General features: G+C 42.4%; 1 protein-coding gene across 1 annotated transcript in view; it reads left to right on the top strand.

Annotated features, from left to right (window-relative positions):
- Positions 1-16,520, top strand: part of SNX30 (sorting nexin family member 30) — a 50,600-nt gene that overhangs the window by 947 nt on the left and 33,133 nt on the right. The window lies entirely within an intron of this gene.

Raw genomic sequence — 16,520 nt, 5'->3', positions numbered from 1 at the left:
TTGATACATTAGCTGCACTTGCAAGGACTTGGTATCTCTGTAGACAGACTTCCTGAAATGTGTGAGGTAGGATTTCCTGGGAGCAAGAACGGCAAGGGGTGATATTGGCTTGAAGTTTTATAATAAGCAATCCTGGACCAGCTGGCTTGTGCTGCTAGTGTTACTGAGTTGCTGGTGTCAAGAGGTGCTTCCTCTATGGTTGTTGTCCTGGGGAGCATGGAGCTGTTTCTGGGCAGGGTGGATCAGCCTTGGGACTCTCAGCAATATCTAGCCCGATACACTCCCATGTTACAGAGTGAGTCAAAGTAGCCTGGCCTCTTCCATATTTCACCTTCTGCTGCCTGCGTCTGTCACGTATGGATTCAGCACTTCTTCCTGCCCGTTTAAGGAGCCCTCTCCTTGAACATGTGCCCGCTGTTGCTCTAGTGAGAAGCCATGCTTACCTTCTCTCCAGGAACATATGCCTTCATCTAAGAAGTTTGTCAGTGTTGATGATCTGCTGAGATAAGGGATATGTGACTAAGGTGGGTGTAGAAATTGTGAAGGTTTTTGTCTGGGATGGCTTGGATTTACTCATGTAACTGCATTCCTGTCTGACCAACCTGTAGCAGTAGAAGTTGGCAGCTGCCTTCACAGGTTTCCTTGCAGCTGAGAAGTACAGTGGTAGTACTGTACTCGCTGTCCATCCACGCTGCTGTGTAGCTGCTGAGAAGCAGTGTTCTGAGGAGTAACTCACACCCGATAACTTCTTCCCTCAGTTGTATTCAAGAATTTTTTTGCTTTTGGAGTGCAAGCTAGTTCTCTCTGCTTTACTACTTTGAGATATCTTAAGAGGTGTATCAGTATCCCTCACAACCTAGGAGCAGAAAAACCTCTCTAGCCTCAGGCTATGGTCAGCTAACTTCTTATTGGTAGGAAGGTTCTTGCCCAGTTATTCCATCAGCAATAGAGGTGAAGTCTGTCTTCCAGTACCTGTATGTAGTACTGTCAGCACTTGGCAGCATGGTGGTACCCTAAAGGGGAGAGCAAAAAAGGGCTGTGGTAGACAATGTTTAGACTTCAGAGCGGTTCAGTAGTTGACCTGGAAATGGCACTAGGCTAATGATCCTTGAAGAATAATAGGATTTCCAGTAGGAAGAGAATAGCATTTTTTTTTTCTCTTTAGCTGAATTAGCAGAAGCAGCCAAATATCTTATCCTCCTGGTAGAAGGAGTCCAACTGTTCTGCTGTGTACGGGATGTCTCTCTTTCTGCCTAATACCTCAGGAGCTGGCAAGAAAAAAATGTGTTCTTTCCCACCTCAGAAAAAACTTTGGCAAGCAAACAGGTATTCCTGCCTTTAAGGCAAGAGTAAACTTCCACTGCTTGAACTGTCTATTGAGTAGTCTATAGAGTGAGTAGGGTAACTGGAGATAAAATAGTTAACGACCTTATACATCGTTAGTATGTCTCTTAGTCTTGGAATCATAGTATGGTTTGGGTTGGAAAGGACCTCAAAAATCACCTAGTCCCCAACCCCCCTACTGTGGACAGGGACACCTTTCACTAGACCAGGTTGCTCAGAGCTCCATCCAGCCTGGCCTTGAACACTTCCAGGGATGGGGCATCCGTATTGTGTAACCTTAAGTCTTAACCTCTGATGGTGGGTCATTAATATTTTGAAAGGCTGGCTCACTAATCAGCTAACAATGTTGAGTTACTTCAATAGTTGAGTAACAGAGGGAAGTCAGCATTCAAGTCTGATTTAGGCTTAAAACTCTACAGCTGTTATTTATTGATTCTTGAGTAGGAGCTGTGCTCATCTGCTCTTTTGGGCTTCCCAAGCCTTGCTGGAGAATCTGATGGAGACTGGTACTGCAGAAGTTTTGGTTGAAGTGTCCTGCTTCACAGTGACTCTGGGTCAGTTAGATTCTTTATGGACTACTCTTCTTATCCAGGCCTATACTAGGACATCCCTCTGGCAAGAGGGCTAGTGACATTAGCTGGCACATCACCACAAAGTGGATAACTTTCTTTTCTGTGTTCCTCATGCCTTCTCTGAGCAAATAATTCCTAAACGCTGCTGCAGCCTTAAAGTACCTAAACTGAAATCCTCTGAGTGGAGAAAGTTTGGATGTAGAGGCAGATTGTTTGCTGATAAAGTAGTGCTTCAGTTTTTGCTACCACAGATGTGCAGCCTGAAATGTCTGAACCTCTGCCATCACTGCTTTGCATTCTTTAAAGCATGCTTTTCTTGCCTTTTGGTGTTTGTTTTTTTTGAGCTGTTGAGTAAGAACACTCCTTTATCCTGAGTTAGAGAAACCTGGAAGACAGGAACACCTACCTGTTTGTATCCTTTTGAGTTTTGATTCAAACATGGGAATAATCTAATGGTGTAGAGCCTGTGTAACTTTGAAGTCTCATAAAGCTTAGGTTGCTGTTTAAGAAAAGTGGCTAATGCTATTAGAGCAGTTGGTCATGGGAAAGGGAAGAAAAAACTGAGCTGTTTTCTGAGGCCACTAAGTAGACTAGTCTCAAGTTTTCTGAATCTTAGGAAGAGAGCTGCAGAACTTTGTTGTCTGAAGTAACGTCCTCATCCTGACTTGTAGTGGAGAGCAGTTTTAGGAGCAGGACACCTTGACTTTTGACAACATCTTACCTCTTAAATGAAAAGGTTGGTTTAGTTAAGTACTTGACTTTCACGGTGATGCTGCAGCAAACATGAAACACTTGAGTTGTAGATCCTTGCTTCTGAAGCATTTATATATTGGTCAGGCCTTTCTGTAAGGATCTTTTTATTCCCTTGAAGTCTAATTGCATAAAACATTGTCTTGATACCTGACCACCATCAACTTTTTTTGAGTTTATTCTCCCTTCACCCGTGCTAGCTTTCAAATAAGGAGACAGCTAATGTTGAACCTAAGCTACTGACAGTGTTTGTTGTTTGGTTTTTTCCTTCTTAATTTTATTTGGTTGTTTTTTTTAACATCAGGTAAGAGGGGAAACAGGCAGGAGAAAACAATTCCTCAGGATGCACAACGCAGGGTGTTGCAGTTAATTGTAGAACTGAGGTCTTGCTGTTTTAGCTTTTGGAAGACATGCAAGCTAATTGAGGTCTGGTTTTCAGAGCAGATCCTCTTCTGAGGAGGGTAAAACAAATGGAGAAATGTCTGTGGATTTTTCTCTTCTTTTTCCTTTTTAAAAAAAGAAGGAAGTTCTGCTTCCACATGAATACTTGACTCCAGTGCACTAGTTTGTCACTTTTGATAGGGAATCTACTCTGTGCACTAGAACAAACACTTTGACACTGAGGAGAAAAGACATTATTAATGGGCCACTGAGTTTGGAGCAGAGGTGAGAAGTAAATGGTATTTTGCTATGTTTGGATTCAGCCTCGCTGAGGCTGTGCAAACCTGCTGCTGTGTGTTGGAAGTGCAAAGCTGTGCAGAGTGAGAAAGAGCGGTCTGTAGGGTTTACTTCCAGTGTCCTCTCGCTATAGTCCCTCTAGACTTGTATCATGAGGGTATCTTCCTTACACTGTGGTGTTGGCTGTTCTTACTGTGGTCTGCCTTGAGGCTGGCAGCTATCTGATAAGAATCCTGACTCACAGCACCGGTTTCTTTCCTAGCAGTCCAAAACCTTTTATATCCCACTTACCCTCAGACTCAGACTGCCTTGTCGTTTTTGAGACATCTCTGACTACTTGATACTGTACATGTGGCCAGCTACCTGTAACTTTCTCAGCTTTTCTTCTTGGAAACTATGGATACCTTGCATTTGCCTCTGTTAGCTCTAGACAGCTGTTGTGAGCTTCAAGGCTGTTTTACAAGTAGTATATCAAGCAGCTATCAGAGCTGATGTGGAATACCAGGCTTGCAGTGAGTGCATGGCTTGAATGTGATAGTTCATGGAGATGGACATTAAAACTCCTACTGCCAACTTTTGGTTACTAACTGAAAACTCTTGCTGGCATGCTCATCTGCTTCCTTGCTACCACCCTGGTGAATTCCTGGACTTCTTATTAACACCTGATCGAGTATAAACACTTGATGTGTTTGCTGTTACTTAGCACTCATTTTGAAAGGGAGCCTGGCATCTCTCCAACTCCAGAAAATATACTGAGAGTCTGAAGCTCTACTTCCAGCCTCCTTGGTTGCTATTTTATAATTATTGCCGTTAACTTTATCCACCTACAGATGAAACCAGTTTGCAGTATAATCTGAAAACTTAAAATAGATCTGCCTAAGCTTCTACAAACCTCTTCCTTCTCTGACTAGATGAGAACTTAAACCATGTATTGTTCTTAAAGGAAGCTAGATGTGAATTCTCAGTTTTGGGAGAGACTGAAGACTGCAGAAGGTCAAACTGAAGTTGGTGAACTTGTGAAACAATGCCAGTATGGATGGGTTAATCTCTGTTTGAATCTACAGGAATGCAAAACTGGCAGTCACAGAGAAGTTGAGTCTGGAATGCATATCTTCTAGTCCAACCTCCTGGCTCTTGACTCGGTAGAGCAGGCTGCTTAGGATGCTGTGAAATTGTCTTTTGAACATCTCTCTGGGCATCCTGTTCCTGCATCCAGTCACCCACAGTGTAAAATATTTTTCTCACATCTAAGTGAAACTCCCAGTATTTCAGTTTATGCCCATTGTCTGCTGTTCTGTTGTTGAATACACTGAATAGAGTATGTCACCTCCTTCTGTACACCCATCAGGTATTTATTCATATTGGTAAGATCCCCTGAGCATTATTCTCTCAAGCTGTTAGTCTTCTTTGCCTTGAGGCATTTTATTGGCTCTTGGTCAACTTCTGCATCAGTGTCTGTGTTTTTTTTTTTGTTTTTTTGTTTTTCATTCTGCCAAGCTGCTTTTCAATGAGTCAGCCTCCAGCACATACTGCTATATGGAGTTGTTCCTGCCAAGTGCAGAACTTTTCATTTCCTCATGTTGAATTTCATGAGGTACCCAACAGCCCATTTCTCCAGCCTCTTGAGGTCCCTCTGAACAACGCAGAAACATCTGGTGTATCAAGCACTGACACAGTTTTGTACTCTCAGTACACTTACTGAGGATGTACCCTGTTCCATCATTTAGGTAATTAATGAAGGTGTTAAAATGATAGTGGCCCTAGTACTGCCTGCTGGCGTATTCCAACAATGACTGCCCACCAGCTGGAACTTGTGGGATCACAACCCTTTCAGCCCAGCAGTTCAACCAGTTTACAGTCCCCTTTTGTGTACATCTATCTACCTTGTGCATCACCAGCTTGTCTAGGAGGATGTTGTTAAAAGCCTTAAAGCTGAGAAGGCTTTTAAAGCCTTCTTAAAGCTGAGAAGCACGTTAAAGCTCTCCCTTTGTGTACCAGCCCAGTGATACCTTTATAGCAGGTGTTGGGTTGGTTGGGCATGACTTCCCTTAAGTCCTTGCTGACTTCTCTTCGCCATGTCCTTCGTGTGTTTGGAAGTGGTTTCTAATATTTGGTTGATTGCCTTTCCAGGGATTGAGGTGAGGTTGACTGTCCTGTAGTTCCCTGTAACTGCCTTTATGAAGACAGGAGTGAATCCTGTTTCTTAGGCCAAGAAGCTTTTAGGTACAAGCAGTTGTCTGCCACATGCTTCCTAAGCAGGCCATTGGCTCTCAAAGGCTGAGCTTAGTTGCCATCTTGTTTAAGGGAACTCTGTCTCTTCTCCTGTTGCACAGTGTGCCTCCATGTCTGGTAGCTCTTTTCTAGTCTCCTGGTTAAAAGAACTTATTTAAACCTTGCATAGCTTTCAGCATGCCATCAGTGCTTTATTCACAGTCGAGCTGCTGGCTGAATCTATTTTCCCTTCTTTCATAGTAGCAGTAACTGGAACTGCTTTTTGTAGCTATTTCATCTCTCAAACCTGTAATACCACTTGGATAGCTTAAAACCACAGTATTTTACTTCTAGAAAGAAAAAAGTAGAAAAGATAGAGTGCTTTTCTCCTTTTTTACTTGTAGCCGCTCTGGAGCTTAATGGGGTAGAAGTGTGTTATAGCAGCACATTGGTGGGCCTGCTTACAGTTGCCTTCACTTGCAGAAATGAATAAGGGTGTTTTAATGGTACCTTACAACACGGGTGCTCTAGTAGTACTGTAAAACTTGGTGGACTCTTTATGAAACATAACTTCCCAGTGAATTTCTCTGGAATTGGCAATTCTCTTCTGAGCAAGATGAAGGATAGCTAAAGAGTTGGGACAAACACTTGCATCAGCATAACTGTCCTAGTACCATTACTTTTTTAATATCTCCTTCTGGTAAAGCCAAGCAGAGCTTCTACTGTATAATAGTATTATTACTTTGTAGGTCTTACTTCAATTTAATGGAGGGAAGGGTGTATACTTTGAGGTTGAATTCAGTGTTGCACAGCCTTCATAATCTTTTCAACAGGATTGCTTCATTCATAATGAGACAGAGTATTGAAAACAGATATTCAAAGCATACATGGAGGAACTTGGTTCTTCATATGGGTTTCAGAAGGATGAGTCTTGGCAATAACTTATCAGCCATGGTGGAAAAAGTTATGCTTGGTGGTCGGAAAGAATCCTCTGGGCTGCCTGTGCTAGAGTACTTCCAACTTATCCAAGTAGCTGAATGCTTTTTGAACTCCTTCAGGAGTTGAAAGGGATAACTGGATTAATAAAGTAAGTTCTCTTACTACAGTTGCGTGGGCACTTCCTTCTTTTATCAGTGCCTCTGGCAGCATGTCCCTGTAATTAATGGTGGGAGAGGCAGAGAATAAAAGAATGAAAGTTTCCTATTGACACACTGATCTTGGAGACATCAGTTCCTAGATTAATGTGCAGACTGTTGTCTTGGTGTCTTCTAGCATTGTGGTCTACTCTTGCGGTGTCTTAAACAGATGGTCTGGCTGTCATATGACCCAGTCTGCTCCTTATCTGAGTGGAGAGACTGGTCTCTCTAAATCAGGAGGCAAACAGAGCTCTTATAGCGCAGTGGGACTTAACTTAGTGCTGCTATATGAAAATCTGCTTGCAACACCTGAACTGCATCTTTGAGATTGTGACTTGCATGTGCTTTGAGTCTGCAGAAGACAATACGTGGATTAAAAATGGCATTTGATCTTGTGTATGTCTCAGAAATAACTTCACTGAGGCTTGTTCTCTGCTGACCTTGAGCAAGACCTTAATGCTGAGCTGTACTGACTCTTTAAGATGTGACTGACTTGACTGCCTGAACCTGGGTTGCAGTGCAGCTGAGACCCCCAAATCCTGGTGGCTGGGCAAAACTGCTCCCATCACTAGGATGCAGTGGGAAAGAAAGCTCCAAATTCTACCTTGTAGCTGGTGGCATCTGGAACCGTGAATTAAAATCTATGAATTAGTAAATTATTGAAAAACTGTGTGGAGCACTTCCAGTTACTAAGGACAATAACTGACAGCAAGGTAGCTACTAACAATATTGCAGTGACCAACTGAAGATGGGAAAACAAATCCAGTGAGCTGCAACTATTTTAGTGAGTTAGCGTTTCCAATATCAGACCAATTTCAATGACCTTTAAAAAGGGCAAGAAGGAGGACCCAGAGAAGTACATTTTTGTCTTATAGTCACATTCAGAGCTTCTACACTACTGCTTCTGTGAAGTGGTGAGCATTGGGTGAGATATTACAAGTGGTGGTGTCTATAACCCTTGAAGATACATTTCTGCTGTACTCAGTTTTGTAGCTTTAGGTGTCTTGGTTAAAGACAACTGCTATAGAAGCATGTGGGAGCAGAGACATTGCGGAAATGTGTAGTACTTTAGTTTGCAGGAAAATGTGCGAAATGTAAAATGTAAAGCTGCTTCTTTGTTATACTTCAAATCACAGAGAGCAGACTCTACTGTAAGAGTGACAACCTCTGCTTGTCTTAGAGTGGTCAGTAATATTACTTGTGCAGTGGTCTATAGTGTTGTCAGTGATGGGATGGCTTACATCACTGAAGGACATGCTTTTATCCGTATTATGAGTCTGTGCTCTGACCTCACACTGAATTTAAGTCTGAAAAAAACAAACTCTTTTAAACCACCCTAGTGCTGCATGTCTGTTGAGGTTTGCTAGTAGCCTCTTAAACCCAAAAATGCTATGAAGAGATTAAGCTGCTCTCTGTCACATCTACCAGGAAATCTGTTATTATACTGATTCAATGCCCTGTCCTCATGGGCAAGTATTGCCTTATAGTGCATGAATGAAACTTGTGTCTTTCTGAAGGTCCTCTTAGGGTATAAACCCCTATCTTAAACTTTGTCTGTGTAATTTGCCTCACTTTTCCAGTAAGCTTGATGTAATGTGTTCCTTGAAAAGGAATACACTGCAAAGCAGCGTGAGGGCAGAGGAGCCTCTTCCTTGTCGGTGCTGCAGATGGTGTCAGCAGCAGGCTCTCTCGACTAACTCGGTGGTGAAAGCACTGACATCTGGGAATAGTAAGTGGTAGACTACCTCAGACAATACTGAAACCCGTGCTTTTCTGGGTAGAAGTAACACCTTTGCTGTAGCTTTTCAGATGCTAGTGTAAGGCAAATTGTGAGTGAAAATCTTGAATACTACCAAGATTGAGCTGTGTTTTGGATTGTTGCCAAGAAAATCCCTGGAAATTTTTAATCGGTGCTGTTTATTGCCAGTGATCAGCTTGACCACTTCAGGATTTGTGTGCTGACTGGCCTGTTCCTGAGTATACTTCACTTGAAGCCATGTGTGCTAAATAATACCTGTATATGCCTCAGTGGCTCTTATAAGCCTAGACCATTAAATAAAAGGAGTTTCTCTAGATAAATCAGTCTGTAGATCTCATGCCTTGTTTCTTCTGTCCATCGATCTCTAAAGATAGTCTCCATACTGTGAGAAAATACTGCATGACTGCTTTTTCTGAGTTGCTCTCCTTAAAGTAGGGAGTGAAACAGTCATACTGTGTGGGTTTTGGTTTAGGGTTTTTTTCTTCCAGCAGATAAGCACTTTATTTTATCACTGTGAGAGCAAATGCCTTTCTGCTGGAAAATGCCTTGTATATCAGCAGTTGTGATAGAGGGATATTGTTTAAACTGCACCTGCATAAACTGTCCCTGAGAGCTTCTCCAAGAGCACACTCCTCCAGCTCTTCCAGATGTAAACTTAAACCCTTCTCTCTGAATATCTTTGCATAGTTTACTTGCACAGTGGTATCTTGTCAGTCTGACTTGCTCTCATGAAACTTCCATTGGTCTTGTCGGGAAATGTTAATGCAGCTCATCTGAAACAGTGCTCATGAGGAGATCCACATTGTAGTGTATGCATATTCTTTCTTGTTTAAATGACATATTCACCAGGATGTATTCACAAGTAATTTCCAGTCTTCTGTCATCTCTTTCCCTCCTGCTGCTTCTCTCTGTTTCTCCCCAATTCTTTGCATCTTTTCACATAAAAAGAAAAGATAGTACTGTTTGTCCTCAAAAGGCTCTGAGCCGAACTGGCAGTTCGGTGAGGTTGGGTACCTAGATAACTGATGAAACTAAGTCTGCTTCTGGAGGGTGAACAGAAGAAGAAACTTCTGCATGGTATATCTGCAGAGCCTTAATGCAAAACTGTGTATCTCTAGGAGAAAGCAGTTTAGTTTAGACAAGCTTAATAAACTGTTCCATCTGCATTGAGATATAAATCTGGTTTCTTGGATTGGGAATGATACCCAGACATACTCTGGATTCAAATTTTCCTGCTCATGGTCTGTAATCCTGGCTGCTGCTTTGCTATTTAGGAGGTCAGGACTCAGCTTCTGAAAATGAAGCTTTAAACAAAATACTGGATGTGTTAGACTTGTTTGTTAACAGGGTGCTCTTTACCACATTAAAATAGGTTGTGATGTTTCTGTGCACACAATTGCAGAACCCTTATAACAAAAGGTATTATTGAAACAAACTCTTTGCAGATGGACATGGACTTTAACAAAGCTAGAGAGGAGAGTAGCTGGAGACTTGACTCAAAAGGTCTGTTCTTTCCTACGTATTTCTGAGAACATGCAGCTTCTGCCATTTGTGGAGGCTTTTGAACTCTGAAGATAGAGTGGAGTTGGTGCCTGTTGCCTTCTACTGAGAACTGTAGAAAGAAGAAAGAACTTATAGCTCTGCTAAAAGATGCCAATCCAAGTCTGCCCAAATCTTAAACTCTCTTGCTTTCCGTTAGGTCACAAGCACTTTTGCACTATTTTTTACAGCTGAGACATAACTGAACTCATCTTGCTGGTCAGTTGCCAGCCTGGCATTTTGTTTAGGAAGATAAAGCTTTCTGCAAGGACTCGGTTGCTTTGAAAACAGATGTGAAAGCTAACTTAGAATCTGAGGCTGTTTATTTCAAGAGAACTGTTCATCCTCTGGATGTGTTAAAGTACCTTTCGACATTTACCCCAGTAAGGGAGCTGTAAGATGTGGCAAGTGTGCAGTTACTCCTCACGCTTTCCTTCCTGTTCAAAGGTTTTGGAGAAGTACGTGTCAGATTAGTGAGAGTTAGTAAGTCAAAATTATGTCTTATACCTTTGTATTTTACCTAAGTAATGTCTGCTGCAAATAACAGTCCATTTCATCTTCCAGATGCCGGGCCCCCAAAGGCTTTTGGCCTTTTATGCACAGAGTAGCACAGTAGCATGGCTTATTACTAATATTGAAGGACTTGTCTGAACTGCTGTAAAACATCTGTGAGATACCACTCGTGTTCCTCATTTTTAGAGTCTAAGCTGAACCACATTTAGTTTAGTGTGGTATTGCACAGTTCCCCTTCCAAACTAAGAAAAGACGACACCCTCTTAAGGACTGCAAGAAGGCAGACTTATAGCCAGACTCTGTGAACAGATAGTCTGATGTGGTACTTGACGCCTTCGTGTGACACTTGTCTTTACCCTGCTGCACAGGAAGGCTGAAACTAAGCTGTATTGTAGCTGAGTCCCTAAAGGCTTCTGCAACAGAGTTAGGAGATTCAGGTCTTGCTGAAAATGCTGTTTTCCAGAATGCTTCTGTGCCCACATTCTGGCTCTGTTTAGCTTAACTGTAATGACTTACAGGAAAACGAACCACAAAGTAAAATAATCCATCCTATAAAACTTGACTGTTGACCTCAGAAATGAGGTGAGAATCCCGTGACCTACATGAGAAGACGAAAAGTGCTTGTGTCAAGCACGTGGTGCCTCTGTGAAGCTTGATCCTGTGTTTCTCTGTCCAGCCAAAGTGCAAAGAAGCACTATTCCAAGTATGATACCTGTATGAGCAAGAATGCTCCCAGGTTTTGAGTGGTATAAAACTGCATGCCATCATGATTAGCTTCTGCATTTTAAATTCTTATTTTTTTTCAGGGATCCTGAGGAACCCGTCTCTAGGCAACTCTGACCTACAGAGCAGAAACAGTAGTTGAAATGATGAACACCAGAACAAAGTCATCAGACTCATGACTTGGCAGTATGCTGTGCTTGGACACCTATTTAAAATATCCCGAGAGCAAATTGATCCAGTCTTTATCTAGTGGCTTTTTGGTTAGATGGGTAAAATACCAGTGGTACTGCTGGAACTTCTGAGGAGAGGCTTGGCCTTGTTAGCTTTGGGGGCTTTCTGCCCAGCACTGCAGGGCTCACAGGCTTGGTGTGTAATACCCTCCAGGGCTAAGAGATGAAAATCTGGGCTTGAGTCCTCAGCAGCCAGCATTGTCCTTACTCTGCTGACACATTTTCAGGTAAGAGAAGAGGAATTTCTTCCAATTTGAGCTTAGTCTACATTGTGCTTAAAATAGCCTCAACCTAGCAGTCTGATTCCAGATGATTTAATATAATGGAAAACACTGATCTCTTCTTGAAGTATCATCTTGTTCCTTGTGAGTATATCCACACAAAGTATACTCCGTCCAATTAGTGGAGAAGAGTATCAGGAGCTGGTGTACATGTAACCACTTAGCCTTTCCCAGGAGGGTGGGTCTAGCCTTAGAAGTTGATTCTCACAGGTCTTCAGTTCTTGTTAAACTAAAACTCAGTATTGTCTTGTTTGTGAATCAGCATAGAAATGTGGTCCTTCTGTCTGGAACTGAATACGATTTTTGGAGTTTTAACTGTGGGGACGTTGTGTTGTTTGGGTTTTTTTTAAACCCTGTAGAGCAGGATTTATCCTCCCTTCCCTTCTGCAGCATACTCCCTTCTCTGCAGTCTGTGTCCCCACTTCAGTGCCTTAAAATAGCTGCCCAAGATGAAGTGCAAGAGGCAGGGACATGCAATATCTCAAATTTACCTCAGATGTGTGAGGAAACAAAAGTGACCTCTAATAAACAATGTTTGATGCTGCTGCCTGATAGAGCATGAAACTGAACCTATATAAAGGGAAGCAAATGCCTTTTCTTCCCTTGGTCTCTGTCTAGCTGGTATTGGATAATAGTCTTGTGTAGACTGAGATTTCACTATACAGATGCTCAGTGAGATCTTCTAATAGGATACTATGCTGACAGTCACAAATGAGCTGATCTAGATGGTACTGGAGGATAGAAAAGTGCTTTTTCTTTCTACGCAGAGCTGACCTGTACAGGCCAGTGGAACAGAGCTCTGTACACAAGAAGTACCTGCTTTCAAAACTCGCTGGGATAAGACAAGCACTGAACGTCTTATGAACACATCTGTGAAAGCCAAGTTAATGTAAGCTTTTATAGTGTCCTTGGGAGTGTTTACATCTAAACCGCTTCAGTTTTTCAGTCACTGGCTGCCATTCTGCTGTGACTTACTCTTATGTACTGAAGGCATGGAGATAAGAGTGTTCCAGAAACCAGCTGCAGTTGTTGTGTGGAATTGTTGTCTCCGTAAAATGACTCTGTCTGTGGTCATGTCTCTGGAAAATGAATGGCAAAAGCAATGGAACACCTCGAAACACAATGAGAAAATGTACACTTCTGAAGTGAAGCTGTGAGATTCTAGAAGCAGTACAGGCCTGGCCCTAAGGTCGTTAAGTTAGGCAGGGATATTAGGGGTTAAGTGCACCACTTGCCTCTAAACAGCAGCATTTCTAAATGTCTGTTACTGTCATATAATACTTGTTGAATGGGAGGAATGGGCATGCAGCATCATATGGTTTCAGGCTAGCCCTTTCCAGAGATAAGCTTATGTGTGCTTGGAGGGCTTAGCTGAGCCACATCTTCTGCTTCCTTTGTGGATTGCTGCTTAGAGAGCAAAACTGTCTGGTTAAGCTGTACACTTGCTAAGGCAGGATAGGTGAAAACATTCAGTTTGTGGAAGCTGCAGTATTCACTAGCTGCATGTAACTCTCAGCAGGAAATCGTGTGGTCTTCACTTGACAATACAACAATACCTATGGAATTTTAGACCTTTTTTTAGTCTTTAAGGCTTGAGTACTGGGTGCTTTATCTGGCATATTACTCTATTGGGGGAGGCTGCCATCCGGAAGACTGGATACCAAACTCCTGAAGTTTTACTTTATGTGGATCCAAGCTGTTCTGTAAATGGAGTCTTGGAAAATCTCCTGGGAGAAGATGAGAACTGCTGGAAACTTTCCAAGGAATTTTAAGTCTTGCATACAGGCTTCTAGTTTATAAAATTCAGTTGGATTTTAAATTTGGATGAAGTGAGCTTTTTGATGGATTTAGTATCTGTTTCTGGGCAGGCTAACTGGTCAAGGTGTTTGGACATCATAAGACAACAAAATAATGTGAACAGCCTTACCAGAGAGCTGCCTGCATAGTTGGCAAGGCTCGTACATTTCCAACACAGGCAGTTAGTTCCTACTTGTCTGGCACTATATGATACCAAACGTGCTGTTAGAATCTTTCTGATCTCATGTCCCCATAAATCTGGATGTCTTGAGAGATTCTAGGAACTTCTAAGGAATGCATTAAAAGCCTGCCTTGTGGTGGTATTACAGTTGTACACAAGAGCCTAGTACTTAACCTGAAGGTCTGAATGGCACACTATTTCTGCTGTAGGTTATGATCCAGGCCTTGATGGACCTTCACCTGACCTGCTTCAGCAGGTGACAAAGCTGTGAGACTGTCCTGAGGAGGAGACTGCCCTGAGGAAGTGAGGGACCAAGACTAAGGGTCTTTGCTCTTTACTTTAGAAAAAGCTTTGAAGCTCGAGGAAGTCTTTGTGGATGCTCTCTAAGAAGTGAAGAATGTCTTGACAAAACGTGTCCTCCATGCCATCTGCCTGGCTGCCAGAAGCAGCCTCCCTTTCTGTCTGCTGTATGACTGCTCAGATTTATGGCAGACTGACTGTACTGTGAGTAACAGGTGCCATGACAACAAGGCTTTGTAAGCACTGGGTACCTGCTGTGACTTGGACTGTGCTGATCTCTGATAATGCAGATAGGTACTTAAAACAGTTGATGGGCAGCTGCTTGGTGCACTAAAGGTGAAGCTGGTGCTTAAGTCCTGGCACTGAACTCAGACTCTGTTATATAAAACAGATAATACTAGCCAGTATTTCAGATGCTTAGGAGTAAGATAGCTATACCAACAGGTAGAAACGCAGGTGGCTGCAGATCTCCTTTCCCTCTCGGCGCTGCAGGACATACTTTTCTTTCTGTGGTAAAAGCAGACTAACACAAATGTTGCAGTCTTGCTTCTCCAACTGCAAAAAAATTCTGAATCCCGTGAAAGAAAGACAATGCTAATTAATATGACAAGGAGGTTTTCTGCTGATAGGATAACAGCTTGAGATATCTAAAGATTCCTGGATCTTCTGCTGTGACACTTCAAAGCCTACCTCTTTCTAGCATTAGCATCAGACTTCAGTCAACTGATCCTTCCTCCTTTTAAATGAGGGTTCAGCAGCCTTAAGTAATGTTCCTGGTGCACTTAGCTAGGAAGTTCCACCCATTAAGAAGGAAAAATAGTTAGCTCCTAACTTGGCCTTCATCTGCTGAAAACTAGCCAAGCAGTAGGATATGATGCCAGCAGTGACTGTCAGGGAGAATCCTACTGTCCTGGATAAGGCAGTATAGGATGGTGTACACACCATCCGTCCTTTCCGCACCACCACAGCTGGCACCTCTCCTGATCTGAACCACAGCTGGTATAGAAGCTTTACTTGATCTAGATATGGAGTGTTTCATCCAAGGTAAAACTATCACAGCCTTTAAGACCTGAGACATTCCATAGGACTCATGACTGCAAGAACACACTCAAGTACAATGAAGTGGATTCAAGCCTTCACAGGCTTCTGCCCTGCTTAAAATGTACAAGTGTGATATTGTTATCTCCTAACAAAATTGGTGAGGAAAGTTGCTAACTTCATGCAAGTACCTGCAAGCCCCATCTTTGGTCCTTCCTCCAGGTAGAGTAGAGTTTTTGTATTTTAAGTGGATTCCATCGTATTCTTTAAGCTCTCTTCTGGAAGAATTTTGTTATAAGCTTTTGGGATCTCCTGTGCAACCAGGCTTAAGCTGTTTCTGCAATTTAATTCATTTCCATACTGGAAGGTTATAATTTGACTAGCTGCAGTTCTGGCACAGCTTGTCATACGCTAATGCTTATTGCATATGGGCAATGATGAAGTGTCTTTTCCTTTTGGAAACAGAAATGGATTTGTGTGCAGCTACTGTGGTATCCCAGGGTTTGCTTTGCTTTTCAGTCTGCTCAGCCAAATTCTCCTGTCTAGCTGAACTGTAGATTTTCTGAAGCCATCTCCTGTTGTTAATCTTATCCTGTCTTCTGCTTATTCTGTTTGTGTAACTTCAACAGCACTCCTTATCTGCAGAGGTGTCGTACCATTACTTCTTCCTATTGTACATGCTCCTGCTACACTGAGTCTGAGCCAGATTCTTATGTACCTTGAGCTGTCTACTTTATGTCTGAGCTGGCCAGCTGTGCCATGCTCATCCTATCTTTTGCTTTCTTAGGAGAGCATTTGAGTGCCTACCTTCCTACTCTTGCTCCCTGTCAGTTAAATCTGAAATCTCTTATCTGTTGGCAGCCAACAGATTAGTTGAGAGAATGCATCTAAACTCTCTGTTAGTAGACAGTAGTTTAGATCACCCTTTCCCAAAATGTCTAGGCTAAAGCATTTAGCATTTTCTTTACTTCATAAAGCAGCCCTCAAGGTGAAGAGCAGTGCTGCCACAGTTCTGCAGTACTGCAGCAGACAGATGGCTGTCTATGAAATCTTGGTAGTCCCATGATGGGTTTCTGACAGTGACTAGTAGGAACTTAGCTGTGTTCTTAGCCATTGTCAAAGGCAGACCTTTGTAAGTAGCTTTACCTTGAGGCTGTCACCTGTAGTTCTGAACCTTTGAAGAAAGGACTGATGAACAGAGAGGGTTTCACCCAAACCTGATTGCTTTGCAAGATTGCATGTTTTGTTTAACCGCTGAAGACTGTGAGGCTGGGGCTAAGCACTAATTGTATACCTAAAACAATTCTAGTTACTGTGGTGCTTAGATGAAGTGATGTTTCTCTGTTTAGCAATAAGGGAAGTCACTCTGTGGATAATTCCTGTGCTACTTAGTTAAAAGGTGCAAACAAAAATCCCCTCTTTTCTGAAAAGGAGAGGCATGGATCTTTAGGACTTTTTAATACTGTTG

This window comes from Corapipo altera, unplaced genomic scaffold (assembly GCF_003945725.1).
Source record: "Corapipo altera isolate COAL_440 unplaced genomic scaffold, ASM394572v1 61286, whole genome shotgun sequence".
Lineage (NCBI taxonomy): Eukaryota > Metazoa > Chordata > Aves > Passeriformes > Pipridae > Corapipo > Corapipo altera.
Note: the sequence above shows the minus strand (reverse complement) of the source record. Positions and strands in the feature narration are given on the sequence as shown.